At 38.3% G+C, this 18,007-nt stretch overlaps 1 pseudogene; it reads left to right on the forward strand.

Moving 5' to 3' along the window:
* LOC110305971 (small ribosomal subunit protein uS4 pseudogene) overlaps positions 1 to 17,455 on the forward strand; it is a 32,897-nt pseudogene extending 15,442 nt beyond the window's left edge.
* Positions 17,456 to 18,007: the final 552 nt, after the last annotated feature.

Below are 18,007 nucleotides of genomic sequence, written 5' to 3' on the forward strand. Positions count from 1 at the left end.
GGTTCAAGGGAAATTCTTAATTTCTAACAGCTACTGTGTAATGGTGATGTTGGATCCACAAATAGTCAGGTTCTAGGAACTGGTAAGATATAGGTCAGAAGGATGAGGTAGTGGAATATAGGAAGGATTCTTGATCACTTTTGGGCCAGGAAGTGTTCTACTTGTAGATTACTTACTGGTGTATAGATAACTGTGCACCAGCCGTTACTACAGGGGCCCCGAGTCTCCAGTCTCTGTAAGGTCAAATGGCAGAGCTATTTTGCTGCCTGTCTTTATGTTGAATTTTTTTTTCTTTATTTCACTTCAAAGCTCCTTCTCTGAAGGTGTGACTGTGTCCCACAGCAGTACTTGCCTCTGATCACAGGAGGAGATTTCTAATTCTTTCATGAGGCACTTCCAGGGACCAAAAGGACTGCAGAGGATGAGCTCCTTGGGGGAATCACTTTTAGCCCCTGATCTCCGCCCAAGCTGCCTGCAGATGCAATGGGAAGCAGAGTCACAGGAAAGTCCTAGAGGGATCCCTAAGATTAAACAGGTGGACCAAGGGTGATTAATTTTTAGGATGGTTGATCTGCGACCCGTGTAAATTGAAAACGGCTTTGTGAGTTCATGGAGTGGTAAAAGGGAGGCCTGTGGTTAGATTACAGCTCAGCACTTAAGACCACAGACATCTCTAAGACATCCCTTCTAACCATTTATGGAAACGCAACATACACATACTTAACAGTGATTAACAGCCTGATGGGAATGCTGCTGAACATGTTTTCTCTCTCCGGCTGAACATTAGATGCTTTTACGATGAAAAAAAAGGGGGGGGCTTCTAACCAGTGTACATCTGAAAAACCCCCCATTAGGATGTTATGTGCATCTCCTCTGTCTGCTGACAAAGAAAGCATTAATTGTGGCCTGAGTGCTACTTTTCATTTCAATGCTCATCAAATGCATTATTAACTCATCCTTTGATAATGCAAATCACATAAAATGTAAAGATTAAATCACTCTTTTCCATTCGTCAAAAACGCAGCTAAAATGAATTTATTGATGGAAACATACTTTCAACTCACTGAACCAAGGTGTAGAAGATTATTTTTTTCCTTTAATATTTACATTTGATTGATAAAATTATTTTAAAAAATATTTTTAAATCCACAGTAGAAGAGATAAATGATTCCAAATATCCAGGGACATTGTCATTAATTTTGTTTCTTAATTATGATGCTAACAAAACTACTTTGAAACAAGTTCACCCTTTCCTTCATGAAACCACACCTCACTACATGAGAAACAAAAGAATTGGCAAACAACCACAGAACAAAAGAAATGTATTTTATAGTAGTATCCTCTGTGCTTATCTGGAAGCAAGAGTTGAATTTCAAACAGTTTATACTACTACAGCTCTTTTCTGTACTTTGTGATATATTAAATTTATGATCTAACTTTTGTTATGCTTAACTATAATCTTTAATTTTATAAGAGATCATTTACATAGTAATTGATAAATTAGAGCTTAAATTGGTTACTCTGGCATGAATTTCATCAACTCACTTGATGCCCTGTGGAATACCAACACTAGAATTTGCCTAGTTATGGCATATAGAAAAGATTTCACTAAATAATGCATTATACAGGATCCCAGCTTAGGTAGCCCTTTACATTATTTTTTATACATTGCACACTGGGAGAAAATGTTCTCCACTCTCCATTTGATCAGTTCTCTGTCCGTACAGTAATTGGCCCCAAATTCTCACAGTTTATGGTATCCCAGAAACCTAGAGATGGCAGTGAGTCTAGCGGACAGTAAGACTTCCTGTATACAAAATCATTCCCTTGCACAGCAATCCATGCACCACCACATTGTCAGGTATATAGGGAATCAATGGAGGTGAATGGATGAACGCTACTCTGGCATAGGGACATGCCTCAGAGTGTAAAAGAGGGCTGTCTCCTGACAGGACCTCATGACTTTATCTGCCAGCACCAAAAAGAAAGGCAGAATAAAGAGCAAGTCAGACTGGATATCCTGTTGCGGTTTATGTGCTTCTAATACACAATGGTGGACTGAGTATGTGCTCGTACTTCTCTGACACTTGATACAGGGAGAACTTAAGGACCTCAACAAATGTAGAGAGCTGGGTTTTTGTTTGTTTGTTTGTTTGCTTTTTAGGTATTTTCTTCATTTACATTTCCAATGCTATCCCAAAAGTCCCTCATACCCTCTCCCCAATCCCCTCCAACCACACTCCCACTTCTTGGCCCTGGCGTTCCCCTGTACTGAGGCATATAAAGTTTGCAAGATCAATGGGCCTCTCTTTCCAATGATGGCCGACTAGGCCATCTTCTGATACATATGCAGCTAGACACACGAGCTCTGGGGGGTTCTGGCAAGTTCATATTGTTGATCCTCCTATAGGGTTGCAGACCCCTTTAGCTCCTTGGGTACTTTCTCTAGCTCCTCCATTGGGGGTCCTGTGATCCATCCAATAGCTGACTGTGAGCATCCACTTCTGTGTTTGCTAGGCCCCAGCATAGTCTCACAAGAGACAGCTATATCTGGGTCCTTTCAGCAAGATCTTGCTAGTGTATGCAATGTCAGGGTTTGGAGGCTGATTATGGGATGGATCCCCGGGTATGGCAGTCTCTAGATGGTCCACCCTTTCACCTCAACTCCAAACTTTGTCTCTGTAACTCCTTCCACGGGTGTTTTGTTCCCAATTCTAAGAAGGGGCAAAGTGTTCACATTTTGGTCTTCGTTCTTCTTGAGTTTCATGTGTTTTGCAGATTGTATCATGTATCTTAGTTATTCTAAGTTTCTGGGATAATATCCACTTATCAGTGAGTGCATATCATGTGAGTTCTTTTGTGATTGGTTTACCTCACTCAGGATGATGCCCTCCAGGTCCATCCATTTGCCTAGGAATTTTATAAATTCATTCATTTTAATAGCTGAGTAGTACTCCATTGTGTAAATCTACCACATTTTCTGTTTCCATTCCGCTGTTGAGGGACATCTGGGTTCTTTCCAACTTCTGGCTATTATAAATAAGGCTGCTATGAACATAGTGGAGCATGTGTCATTTTTATAGGTTGGAACATCTTCTGGATATATGCCCAGGAGAGGTATTGTGGGAACCTCCAGTAATACTATGGCCAATTTTCTGAGGAACTGCCAGACTGATTTCCAGAGTGGTTGTACAAGCTTGCAATCCCACCAACAATGGAGGAGTGTTCCTCTTTCTCCACATCCTTGCCATCATCTGCTGTCACATGAGTTTTTGATCTTAGCTATTCTGACTGGTGTGAGGTGGATCTCAGGGTTGCTTTGATTTGCATTTCCCTGATGATTAAGGATGCTGAATATTTTTTTCAGGTGCTTCTCAGCCATTCAGTATTCCTCAGGTGAGAATTCTTTGTTTAGCTCTGAGCCACATTTTTTCATGGTGTTATTTGATTTTCTGGAGTCCACCTTCTTGAGTTCTTTATATATATATATTGGATACTAGTCCCCTATCGGATTTAGGATTGGTAAAGATCCTTTCCCAATCTGTTGGTGCAAAAGGAAGCAAATTCACCTAAAAGAAGTAGTTGGTAGGAAATAAACTCAGGGGTGAAATCAACCGAGTGGAAACAAGAAAAACTATTCAAAGAATCAACCAAATGAGGAGCTGGTTCTTTAAGAAAATCAACAAGATTGATAAACCCTTAGCCAGACTCACTAGAGGTCACAAGGTGAGCATCCTAATTAACAAAATCAGAAATGAAAAGGGAGACATAACAACAGATCATGAAGAAATCCAAAACACCATCAGTTCCTTCTACAAAAAGCTATACTCAACAAAACTGGAAAACCTGGATGAAGTGGACAAATTTCTAGACAGATATCAGGTATCAAAGTTAAATCAAGATCAGGTTAATGATCTAAATAGTCCTATATCCCCTAAAGAAATAGAAGCAGTCATTAATAGTCTCCCAACCAAAAAAAGCCCAGGACCAGATGGGTTTAGTGCAGAGTTCTATCAGACCTTCAAAGAAGATCTAATTCCAGTTCTTAACAAACTATTCCACAAAATAGAAACAGAAGGTACTCTACCCAATTCATTCTATGAAACCACAGTAACTCTGATATCTAAACCACAGAAAGACCCAACAAAGATAGAGAGCTTCCGACCAATTTCCCTTATGAATATTGATGCAAAAATACTCAATAAAATTCTTGCTAATCAAATCCAAGAACACATCAAAACAATCATCCATCCTGACCAAGTAGGTTTCTTTCCAGGGATGCAGGGATGGTTTCATATACGGAAATCCATCAAGGTAATCCACTATATAAACAAACTCAACAACAAAAACCACATGATCATCTCTTTAGATGTGGAGAATGCATTTGACAAAATCCAACACCCATTCATGATAAAAGTCCTGGAAAGATCATGAATTCAAGGCCCATACCTAAACATGATAAAAGCAATCTACAGCAAACCAGTAGCCAACATCAAAGTAAATGGTGAGAAGCTTGAAGCAATCCCACTAAAATCAGGGACTAGACAAGGCTGCCCACTTTCTCCATACCTATTCAACATAGTATTTGAAGTCCTTGCCAGAGCAATTAGACAACAAAAGGAGATCAAAGAGGAAAGGAAGAAGTCAAAATATCACTTTTTGCAGATGATATGATAGTATATATAAGTGACCCTAAAAATTCCACCAGAGAACTCCTAAACCTGATAAACAGCTTCAGTGAAGTAGCTGGATATAAAATTAACTCAAACAAGTCAATGGCCTTTCTCTACACAGGATGAGAAAGGATATCTCTACAAAGGATAAACAGGCTGAGAAAGAAATTATGGAAACAACACCCTTCACAATAGTCACAAATAATATAAAATACCTTGGCGTGACTCTAACTAAGGAAGTGAAAGATCTGTATAATAAGAACTTCAAGTCTCTGAAGGAAGAAATTAAAGAAGATCTCAGAAGATGGAAACGTCTCCCATGCTCATGGATTGGTAGAATCAATATAGTATAAATGGCTATCTTGCCAAAAGCAATCTACAGATCCAATGCAATCCCCATCAAAATTCCAACTCAATTCTTCAACGAATTAGAAAGGGCAATCTGCAAATTCATCTGGAATAACAAAAAACCTAGGATAGCCAAAACTCTTCTTAAGGATAAAAGAATCTGTGGTGGAATCACCATGCCTGACCTAAAGCTGTACTACAAAGCAATTGTTATAAAAACTGCATGGTACTGGTATAGTGACAGACAAGTAGACCAATGGAATAGAATTGAAGACCCAGAAATGAACCCACACACCTATGGTCACTTGATCTTTGACAAGGGAGCTAAAACCATCCAGTGGAAAATAGACAGCCTTTTCAACAAATGGTGCTGGCACAACTGGCAGTTATCATGTAGAAGAATGGGAATTTATCCATTCCTATCTCCTGTACTAAGGTCAAATCTAAGTGGATCAAGGAACTCCACGTAAAACCAGAGACAGTGAAACTTATAGAGGAGAAAGTAGTAAAAACCTCGAAGATATGGGCACAGGGGAAAAATTCCTAAATAGAACAGCAATGGCTTGTGCTGTAAGATAGAGAATCGACAAATCGGACCTCATAAAATTGCAAAGCTTCTGTAAGGCAAAAGCCACTTTAATAAGACCAAAAGGAGAGCTGTCTTTCAATCAACTGGAAAAACAGACCTGTTAGTAAACGTGTAAAGTAATCCTTTCCCATCGTGAATTCCCACAAGTGGCTCTCTCACAAATTGTTTTAATCTATAACTAACAACCAGGAGGAATTAAAGCATATGTGTGGAGTCCACAAGTTTCCAGAGGTTGATTTTAGAATATATTTTTTGCCCTCTAGAAGTTAGCTGGAACAAATATATGTTTATCTGGTTCCTCCACCAAAGTAGTTCCTTGTGTTTGGCCCAGTTTACAAAACACAAGAGCAGGTGCGTGCCATACACCAGGTCAGGACATTCAGTCCACAGAGCATATTCCCTTTATCTTTGATGGCAGTAAACAGAGAACACATTTTCCATTACCCAAGTCAAGGCATGTACCTACAAATTGCCCTCACCCAGGAAAATTGTTTTTTCTAGTTCTATCTATTTCCCTGGAAATTTCATGATCTCATTTTTTAAATGAGTGACACTCTATTGTGTAAATGTACCACATTTTCTTAATCTATTCTTATATTGAAGGACATTTAGGTTCCATTTAATCTCTGGCTATTATAAATGGAGCAGCAATGAACATGGCTGAAAAAGTGTCCTTGTGATAGGAGGAAGTGTTCTTTGTGTATATGCCCAAGAGTGTCAAAGCTATATTCTGAAGTAGATCAATTCCTGTCTTTCTGAGGAACCACCACACTGACTTCCATAGTGTCTGTACAAGTTTGCACTCCCAACAGCAATAAATGAGTTGCCCTTATTCCACATTCTCGCCAGCATGAGCTGTCACTTGCGTTATTGATCTTAGCCACCCTGACAGGTGTAAGATGAAATGTCAAAGTATTTTGTTTTGCATTTCCCTGATTGCTAAGGACGTTGAACACTTCTTTAAATGTTTCTTAGACATCTGAGTTTTCTTTATTGTTTAGATTGGTACTCTATTTTGTTTTGTTCTTTTAAAATTGGCTTATTTTGATTTTTGATTATCTAGTTTCTTAAGTTCATTATATATTTTGGGTATTATCCCTCTATTGGATGTAGAGTTGCTATAAAAAAAATATTTTCCCATTCTGCAGATTGCTGCTTTATCTGAATGACAGTCTCCTTTGAAAAGTAATTCTTTTAAAGAGACAGGAAGAAAAAAATGCAGAAGGGGGTGTTCAAACAAATAGTGTTTTCCAGTTCCTACCCCAGTTCTGCCAAAAGCCAAGCTTTCTAGGTTTGTCAAACTTTCTCTATTATTATTTTTGATTTAAGCATTGCTAGAGTTTCAAAACAGTGGCAAGGAAGAACAAAGTGAAATAACTCTATGGGAGCATTGTTTTATCTATAAGTGAGGTGTTTATTTTTCAGACAACCAGAAGACAAATCTATTCACAAATTTACCATCACTCTTCTTTAAAAATATCTCTGACACACCACTGTGAAAAATCTATTTGACACTCTTTGACAGAGTCTATTCTCAGAAACTAACAGTCACTGCTCTTAAAACTTTAAGCAGAGTTGTGTTCAATTACAGGTTTCTGTCTTCAGTTGATAGCACTACATATGATTCCACAGAAAGGAGAGTATGGGGATTCCAAATTTAAAAAAAAGAACTAAGAGGGAGACTCATTTAAAGAGAACCACCAATTAAATCCCACTAATTAATTCCCAAGATTTAAATTTCATACAAAGTGACCTCCGAGAGCTTAGGTAGGCCATGCTCTAAAAGAGGGAGTGAGTCAACCCTGTGCAAACGGCAGCCCAGCCCTGTACCCATTCTGTACTGTGAATGATAATGAGCCCTGTGCACATTCCATACTGTGAATGCTAATGTTCAGACTTTATTTTTTTTCTTGAGAGAGGACCTCTATATTCCCTAGCCTACCTTGAACTCGCTGTAGGCCAGATTGACTTCTGATTTAGAGAGGCCCAGCTGCCTTTGCCTCCCAAGTGCAGGAATATTATGAGACCATGCACAGCCTGTTTAGAATTTTTATAATGAAATTATTTTAAAATATACTTATAAATTTTAACTTAGGTATAAGAGTTTATTAACCTATAACTTAAATAGAAATCTATCTTTTACCGTGGATAAAGAATGAATTTTATGATTAGATGGCCTATTTTGTTTCTTGGTTTCTGGATTAAAATGAACCTCAACCCTTCCACTTGACATTGCCATTGAGGAGAATGATGTACATGCCTTAATAGACTCAACTTCCTAAAGGAGAAAATCTACACACCATGTGAGATACTGTTCACTAGTTTGTTTAATGGTTTTATTTGACTTATTACAGTTGGTGTAGAGAAACGTTCAGAGTAAAAAACATAGAAGTTTCTTTCTTCCTTCATTATATTCTCTTAAGATACACAACAAGTCCTTAAGTCCAAATATTGAGGTGTCCCTTGATATATACATGTACCATCCATCTGAAGACTTTGCTCCATAAGATAGCAAAAAATGAGAAAATTTCATTGTTAAGTTGTAGAAAGTATTTTAAGTGAATGTGGGTTTTAGTTCTACAACTCCAGTTCCAGAAGTGAAGTCATAGAGAAGGAAAAACAATAGATAGCATAATTTGTTTGTATCATGTGAATTTGGTTCAGACACTTTCTATTTTACTGTTATTATGGGGTTAAGAAGCTAAATTGAGTAGAAACAACTTCATGGGTGGATTCTGTAGGCTTCTCTACCAAGGGTTCTTGGCTAGATTTAAGGTGCCAAGCATGTGTTTCCACTGTGGAGTCAGCTTTAAATTCAATCAGAGAGTGGTTGGTTACCTCCATATATTGTCTGTGCTACTATTGAACCTAGGGGCATAAGGTTAACAGCATGATAAAACTGCTAATGACTTTCTTACAAAGCAGGCTGCATAATACTTTCCAATATTATAAAACTAGCCATCTGAGAAGCTTTCTGGTCAGTACCAACATGATTTCTTCATGTTCTGTGATCAATGTATGCCATGTCTTCAAAACTATGGTCTTACCATCAAATCTGGATAGTGAACTAAGAATAATGATAATAGCCAATATAATTTGGCAGGGGAATCTCTCCAGAACCACTAACCTACAACTTGAGATACATATCTCACATCTGGTCCTGAGTTTTGTATTTGGTAACCCATGGCTCTGGGATAAGCACAATTCTCCCCTATGTATGGTAAGTCCAACTAAAGACACACACACACACACACATACAGACACACACACAATTTTATTTATATGTATTATATGTATGCATTATAAAATATACATATGTACTTATATGTATATATGACATATATGTATATTTATAACATATATGTATATACAATAAAATAGTAGATTTCTTTTTTTTTGATTTTTAATATTTTTATTACATATTTTCCTCAATTACATTTCCAATGCTATCCCAAAAGTCCCCCATAGCGCCCCCCACTTCCCTACCCACCCATTCCCATTCTTTTGGCCCTGGCGTTCCCCTATATTGGGGCATATAAAGTTTGCAAGTCCAATGGGCCTCTCTTTCCAATGATGGCCAACTAGGCCATCTTTCGATACATATGCAGCTAGAGACAAGAGCTCCGGGGTTCTGGTTAGTACATCATGTTGTTCCAACAATAGGGTTGCAGATCCCTTTAGCTCCTTGGGTACTTTCTCTAGCTTCTCCATTGGGAGCCCTGTGATACATCCAATAGCTGACTGTGAACATCCACTCCTGTGTTTGCTAGGCCCCGGCATCTTCTCACAAGAGACAGCTATATTTGGGTCCTTTCAGCAAAATCTTGCTAGTGTATGCAATGGTGTCAGCGTTTAGAAGCTGATTATGGGACGGATCCCTGGATACAGCAGTCTCTAAATGGTCCATCCTTTCATCACAGCTACGAACTTTGTCTCTGTAACTCCTTCCCTGGGTGTTTTGTTCCCAATTCTAAGAAGGTGCACAGTGTCCACACTTTGGTCTTCATTCTTCTTGAGTTTCATGCGTTTATCAAATTGTATCTTATATCTTGGGTATCCTAAGTTTTGGGCTAATATCCACTTATCAATGAATACATATTGTATGAGTTCTTTTGTGATTGTGTTACTTCACTCAAGATGATGCCCTCCAGGTCCATCCATTTGGCTAGGAATTTCATAAATTCATTCTTTTTAATAGCTGAGTAGTACTCCATTGTGTAAATGTACCATAATTTCTGTATCCATTCCTCTGTTGAGGGACATCTGGGTTCTTTCCAGCTTCTGGCTATTATAAATAGGGCTGCTATGAACATAGTGGAGCATGTGTCCTTTTTACCGGTTGGGACATCTTCTGGATATATGCCCAGGAGAGGTATTGCTGGATCCTCCGGTAGTACTATGTCCAATTTTCTGAGGAACCGCCAGACTGATTTCCAGAGTGGTTGTACAAGCTTGCAATCCCACCAAAAATGAAGGAGTGTTCCTCTTTCTCCACATCCTCGCCAGCATCTGCTGTCACCTGAATTTTTGATCTTAGCCATTCTGACTGGTGTGAGGTGGAATCTCAGGGTTGTTTTGATTTGCATTTCCCTGATGATTAAGGATGTTGAACATTTTCTCAGGTGTTTCTCTGCCATTCGGTATTCCTCAGGTGAGAATTCTTTGTTCAGTTCTGAGCCCCATTTTTTAATGGGGTTATTTGACTTTCTGGAGTCCACCTTCTTGAGTTCTTTATATATATTGGATATTAGTCCCTTATCTGATTTAGGATAGGTGAAGATCCATTCCCAATCTGTTGGTGGTTTTTTTGTCTTATTGATGGTGTCTTTAGCCTTGCAGAAGCTTATTAGTTTCATGAGGTCCCACTTGTCAATTCTCGATCTTACAGCACAAGCCATTACTGTTCTATTCAGGAATTTTTCCCCTGTGCCCATATCTTCAAGGCTTTTCCCCACTTTCTCCTCTATAAGTTTCAGTGTCTCTGGTTTTATGTGAAGTTCCTTGATCCACTTAGACTTGACCTTAGTACAAGGAGATAGGAATGGATCGATTCTCATTCTTCTACATGTTAACAACCAGTTGTGCCAGCACCATTTGTTGAAAATGCTGTCTTTCTTCCACTGGATATTTTTAGCTCCCTTGTCGAAGATCAAGTGACCATAGGTGTGTGGGTTCATTTCTGGGTCTTCAATTCTATTCCATTGGTCTATTTGTCTGTCACTATACCAGTACCATGCAGTTTTTATCACAATTGCTCTGTAGTAGAGCTTTAGGTCCGGCATGGTGATTCCACCAGAGGTTCTTTTATCCTTGAGAAGAGTTTTTGCTATCCTAGGTTTTTTGTTATTCCAGATGAATTTGCAGATTGCACTTTCTAATTCGTTGAAGAATTGATTTGGAATTTTGATGGGGATTGCATTGAATCTGTAGATTGCTTTTGGCAAGATAGCCATTTTTACAATGTTGATCCTGCCAATCCATGAGCATGGGAGATCTTTCCATCTTCTGAGATCTTCTATAATTTCTTTCTTCAGAGACTTGAAGTTTTTATTATACAGATCTTTCACTTTCTTAGTTAGAGTCACGCCAAGATATTTAATATTATTTGTGACTATTGAGAAGGGTGTTGTTTCCCTAATTTCTTTCTCAGCCTGTTTATTCTTTGTGTAGAGAAAGGCCATTGATTTGTTTGAGTTAATTTTATATCCAGCTACTTCACCGAAGCTGTTTATCAGGCTTAGGTGTTCTCTGGTGGAATTTTTAGGGTCACTTATATATACTATCATATCATCTGCAAAAAGTGATATTTTGACTTCATCTTTTCCAATTTGTATCCCTTTGATCTCCTTTTGTTGTCGAATTGCTCTGGCTAGGACTTCAAGTACAATGTTGAATAGGTATGGAGAAAGTGGACAGCCTTGTCTAGTCCCTGATTTTAGAGGGATTGCTTCAAGCTTCTGACCATTTACTTTGATGTTGGCTACTGGTTTGCTGTAGATTGCTTTTATCATGTTTAGGTATGGGCCTTGAATTCCTGATCTTTCCAAGACTTTTATCATGAATGGGTGTTGGATCATGTCAAATGCTTTTTCCGCATCTAACGAGATGACCATGTGCTTTTTGTCTTTGAGTTTGTTTATATACTGGATTACGTTGATGGATTTCCGTATATTGAACCATCCCTGCATCCCTGGGATGAAACCTACTTGGTCAGGATGGATGATTGTTTTGATGTGTTCTTGGATTCGGTTAGCAAGAACTTTATTGAGGATTTTTGCATCAATATTCATAAGGGATATTGGTCTGAAGTTTTCTATCTTTGTTGGGTCTTTTTGTGGTTTAGGTATCAGAGTAATTGTGGCTTCATAGAATGAGTTGGGTAGAGTACCTTCTGTTTCTATTTTGTGGAATAGTTTGTGAAGAACTGGGATTAGATCTTCTTTGAAGGTCTGATAGAACTCTGCACTAAACCCATCTGGTCCTGGGCTTTTTTTAGTTGGGAGACTATTAATGACTGCTTCTATTTCTTTGGGGGATATAGGGCTGTTTAGATCATTAACCTGATCTTGATTCAACTTTGGTACCTGGTATCTGTCTAGGAACTTCTCCATTTCATCCAGGTTCTCCAGTTTTGTTGAGTATAGCCTTTGGTAGAAGGATCTGATGGTGTTTTGGATGTCTTCAGGATCTGTTGTTATGTCTCCTTTTTCATTTCTGATTTTGTTAATTAGGATGCTTTCCCTGTGCCTTCTAGTGAGTCTGGCTAAGGGTTTATCTATCTTGTTGATTTTCTCAAAGAACCAGCTCCTTGATTGGTTGATTCTTTGAATAGTTTTTCTTGTTTCCACTTGGTTGATTTCACCCCTGAGTTTGATTATTTCCTGCTGTCTACTCCTCTTGGGTGAATTTGCTTCCTTTTGTTCTAGTGCTTTTAGGTGTGTTGTCAAGCTGCTAATGTGTGCTCTCTCTAGTTTCCTTTTGGAGGCACTCAGAGCTATGAGTTTTCCTCTTAGAAATGCTTTCATTGCGTCCCATAAGTTTGTGTATGTTGTGGCTTCATTTTCATTGAACTCTAAAAAGTCCTTAATTTCTTTCTTTATTCCTTCCTTGACCAAGGTATCATTGAGAAGAGTGTTGTTCAGTTTCCACGTGAAGGTTGGCTTTCTATTATTTATTTTGTTATTGAAGATCAGCCTTAGTCCATGGTGATCTGATAGGATGCATGGGACAATTTCAATATTTTTATATCTGTTGAGGCCTGCTTTGTGACCAATTATGTGGTCAATTTTGGAGAAGGTACCATGAGGTGCTGAGAAGAAGGTATATCCTTTTGTTTTAGGATAGAATGTTCTGTAGATATCTGCCAGATCCATTTGATTCATAATTTCTCTTAGTTTCACTGTGTCCCTGTTTAGTTTCTGTTTCCATGATCTGTCCATTGGTGAAAGTGGTGTGTTGAAGTCTCCCACTATTATTGTATGAGGTGCAATGTGTGCTTTGAGATTTACTAAAGTTTCTTTAATGAATGTGGCTGCCTTTGTATTTGGAGCATAGATATTCAGGATTGATAGTTCCTCTTGGAGGATTTTACCTTTGATGAGTATGAAGTGTCCCTCCCTGTCTTTTTTAATGACTTTGGGTTGGAAGTCAATCTTATCAGATATTAGAATGGCTACTCCAGCTTGTTTCTTCATGCCATTTGCTTGGAAAATTGTTTTCCAGCCTTTCATTCTGAGATAGTGTCTATCCTTTTCTCTGAGATGAGTTTCCTGTAAGCAGCAAAATGTTGGGTCTTGTTTGTGTAGCCAGTTTGTTAGTCTATGTCTTTTTATCGGGGAGTTGAGTCCATTGATATTAAGAGATATTAAGGAAAAGTAATTGTTGTTTCCTGTTATTTTTGTTGTTAAAGTTGGCATTTTGTTCTTGTGGCTGTCTTCTTTTAGGTTTGTTGAGGGATTACCTTCTTGTTGTTTCTAGGGCGTGGTTCCTGTCCTAGTATTGGTTTTTTTCTGTTATTATCCTTTGAAGGGCTGGATTCGTGGAGAGATAATGTGTGAATTTGGTTTTGTCGTGGAATACTTTGGTTTCTCCATCTATGTTAATTGAGAGTTTGGCTGGGTATAGTAGCCTGGGCTGGAATTTGTGTTCTTTTAGTGTCTGTATAACATCTGTCCAGGATCTTCTGGCTTTCATAGTCTCTGGTGAAAAATCTGGTGTAATTCTGATAGGCTTGCCTTTATATGTTACTTGGCCTTTTTCTCTTACTGCTTTTAGTATTCTATCTTTATTTAGAGAATTTGTTGTTCTGATTATAATGTGTCTGGAGGTATTTCTTTTCTGGTCCAGTCTATTTGGAGTTCTGTAGGCTTCTTGTATGTTCATGGGCATCTCTTTCTTTAGATTTGGGAAGTTTTCTTCTATAATTTTGTTGAAGATGTTTGCTGGTCCTTTGAGTTGAAAATCTTCATTCTCATCCACTCCTATTATCCGTAGGTTTGGTCTTCTCATTGTGTCCTGTATTTCTTGGATGTTTTGAGTTAGGATCTTTTTGCATTTTACATTTTCCTTGATTGTTGTGCCGATGTTCTCTATGGAATCTTCTGCACCTGAGATTCTCTCTTCCATCTCTTGTATTCTGTTGCTGATGCTCGTATCTATGGTTCCAGATTTCTTTTCTAGGGTTTCTATCTCCAGTGTTGCCTCATTTTGGGTTTTCTTTATTGTGTCTACTTCCCATTTTAGGTCTAGTATGGTTTTGTTCATTTCCATCATCTGTTTGGATGTGTTTTCCTGTTTTTCTGTAAGGACTTCTACCTGTTTGATTATGTTATCCTGTTTATCTTTAAGGATTTGTAACTCTTTAGCATTGTTCTCCTGCAATTCTTTAAGGGATTTTTGTGCTTCCTCTTTATTGTCTTCTGCCTGTTTAGCAGTGTTCTCCTGTATTTCTTTAAGTGTGTTATTAAAGTCCTTCTTGAAGTCCTCTATCATCATCAGGAGATATGCTTTTAAATCCGTGTCTAGCTTTTCCGGTGTGTTGGGGTGCCCTGGACTGGGCGAAGTGGGGGTGCTGGGTTCTGATGATGGTGAGTGGTCTTGGTTTCTGTTAGTAAGATTATTACGTTTACCTTTCGCCATCTGGTAATCTCTGGGGTTAGTTGTTATAGTTGTCACTGTTTAAAGATTGGAGCAGAAGCTGTGTTCCACTCACCAGCAGTCCCAAAATCCTGAGGAGGGGGTTGTGGGTAGCTGGAGGGTGTCAGGCAACCCTGCGCTCCCGCTACCCCAGCGCTGATCCGGCTGGATGAGCAAAATAGTAGATTTCAATTTGGCTTTAGAAAACATTTTCAAGTTAGTATCACACTGCCTTCTAAATTCATATATCTCTTCCCTAAGATCAGTATAGCTCTCAGACATCTTGAGAGATGTTTCAGTGTATAGGGATTCATGCAAAAAAATTTCAGAACTGGCCAAAGTGCCCAATATAGTGTCAGTAGAGTATACAACATTCCTTCCAGATAGCTCAGGAACTGTCATACAAGAGTAGTCAGAAAAATTGTAAGATCCAGATATCTGGGAGGACTAGAAAGAAACAATGTCTTCTAGATATGAAAGGACTACTGTACTTGTGAACTCAGATGTGGTTGTCTGTGCAGGATTGGCATAAAATAAAGCTAGTTAAAATTCTAGCATCAAATATCAAAGGACTGGGCCAGGCAGTGGTGGCACACGCCTTTAATCTCAGCACTTGGGAGGCAGAGGCAGGCAGATTTCAGTGTTCGAGGCCAGCCTGGTCTACAAAGTGAGTTCCAGGACAGCTAGGGCTACACAGAGAAACCCTGTCTCAAAAAAACCAATACCAAAACAAAACAAAAAATAATCAAAGGACTGAAGTGCCTTCATTTCTAAATAAGAAGATTAAGATAGACATTTGATGCCCTTCTGAGACAGGGAGAGTCAGTTTTTTTAAGGGTATGGTCTCTGGTAGGCTCACTGTGTTTCAATGGATGGCCCCATACCCATAAGTATTGAGGGTGGCACAAATTGGATTTTTATGGATTATTGAATCAATAAACAGTAAAGTTGAAAGTTATGGTAGATCTAGGAAGAATTAAGGGGAGGCATGGAGAGGCAAGCAGGATAAAAATACATTGCATGAAATTCTCAACAAATTCATAAAAATCTTTCGTATTAAAAAGAAAAGAAACTTTTATATTGTCCAATACTGTGCTTATTTTCTGAAAGATGTCCAGGGTTTGACTATGTAACAGAATATTTTTATCTCAAAGTTATGCACAACCTAACAAATCCCATAAACATATCCAAAACTATAAAATATCTCAGAACATAAAAATTGAATGGAATGAATGGAGATAATCTATTAGAAAACAGGTGTTTGCACACAGTTCAGTTCTTCCCTATTTGGAAATTCAAATCAAATTCCTTAGGAGCCTGACTATTCTCTTCTGCAAATTTCCCCAAAATCTACAAGATGAGAAACAAATACAGGTTCTAGATAGAAGGAAATCAGTCACATATACAATAGAAACAGACACAATGTACATGTGCAACCCTTTTTTTTTAATGTAACCACTAAGAAGATCACCTTAAATGAAACTTAGCTGAAATACCATCAACATGAATTTTAAATGCCAAAGGCAAATTATCTAGTCTTCCCTGAATATCTATAGATCCTATATCAGGGGATTTAATTAAACTCAGAAGACAAATATTAAAAATATATGCCTGTATGAAACACATATAGACATTTTTGTCAATTCTTCTTCTTTTTTTTTTACTTCATTAACTTTAATGATCTGGAAATCACAGAGAAACCACAGGACACTTAGTAAGTCTGTTGCTTCTGCATCTTACCCAAGGTAGAACATTTCCAAACAAAGATAACTCCCTCTCCTTAAACAAAACAAAGTGAAACAAAACAACAACAACAACAACAACAATTAAGAAATACATTATAAGAATACTTAACATGGCATGTGTATTATATTATTTATTATTAGACTTGAAGATGAATATTCATAGGAGAATCTTTTTTGACCTTTTTGTTAGTATAAAATATATAGGAAAAGTATGTAATTACATGCAAATACCATGCGTTTTGTATGATATTTTGATATTTGAAGGAAATCCTATAACTCATCCATTGGGGATAGAAAAGAATGAACATACTACACTACGAATTATATTCTCACTATGAATCATTTAGATACCAACATATACTCTTTGTCATGGGCCTGAGTTCGGAGGCATAGAAAACCTAGCTAAGTCAATATGTTGTTCACCAAAACCATGTGACCCCACGGAGACCTTTCGAGAAATCGAGTCTCATCCAGGGTCTAAAGTTGACTTGAGACTATGGACTGCGGAACCAATGTGAGGTGTGGAGTGCCAAATTTACCCTGGCCAAGATATGTAAGGGGGCTGGGGAGCTGTTGACGCTGGACAAGAAGGATCCTCAGCGTATGTTTGAAGGCAAAGGTGACTTGTACTCATTGGGGTGCTGGATGAGGGCAAGATGAAACTGGATTGCATCCTGGACCTGAAGACTGAGGATTTCTTGGAGAGAAGGTTGCAGACCCAGGTCTTCAAGCTGGGCCTGGCTAAATCTATTCACCATGCTCCTGTGCTTATCTGTCAACGTCATATCAGAGTCCACAAGCACGTTGTGAACATGCCATCTTTCACTGTTCCTCTGGACTCCCAGAAGCACATTGATTTCTCGCTCTGTTCTCCTCATGGTGGCAGCCGTCCAGGCCGAGTGAAGAGGAAGAATACCAAGAAAGGCTAGGGTGGTGCTGGAGCTGAGGAGGAGGAAGATAATTAATTAATACCCTGCTGCACCGGAGGATTGTCTAGTTTTTCAGTTGACAAAACAATTGATACTTGGTTTTAAAAAAAAGGATACAATTTGTTGATTCTTGTTTTTACAGCACAAGCCATTGCTGTTCTCTTCAGGACAGATCAATCTTTCCTCTGTGCCCATATCTTTGAGGCTCTTCCCCATTTTTACCTCTATATGTTTCAGTGTATCTGATTTTATATGGAGGTCCTTGATCCACTTGGACTTGAGCTCTGTACAAGAAAATAAGAATGGGTCACTGATTTGTTTGAGTTAATATTATATCCAGCTACTTTGCTGAAGTTGTTTATCAGGTTTAGGAGTTCTCTGGTGGAATTTTTAGGATCACTTAAGTATACTATCATATCATCTGCAAATAGTGATCTTTTGACTTCTTCCTTTCCGATTTGTATCTCTTTGATCTCCTTTTGTTGTCTAATTGCTCTGGATAGGACTTCAAGTACTATATTTAATAGGTAGGGAGAGAGTGGGCAGCCTTGTCTAGTCCCTGATTTTAGTGGGGTTGCTTCAAGTTTC

This window comes from Mus caroli, unplaced genomic scaffold (genome assembly GCF_978045245.1).
Source record: "Mus caroli unplaced genomic scaffold, Mus_caroli_1 scaffold_2, whole genome shotgun sequence".
Taxonomy (NCBI): Eukaryota; Metazoa; Chordata; class Mammalia; order Rodentia; family Muridae; genus Mus; species Mus caroli.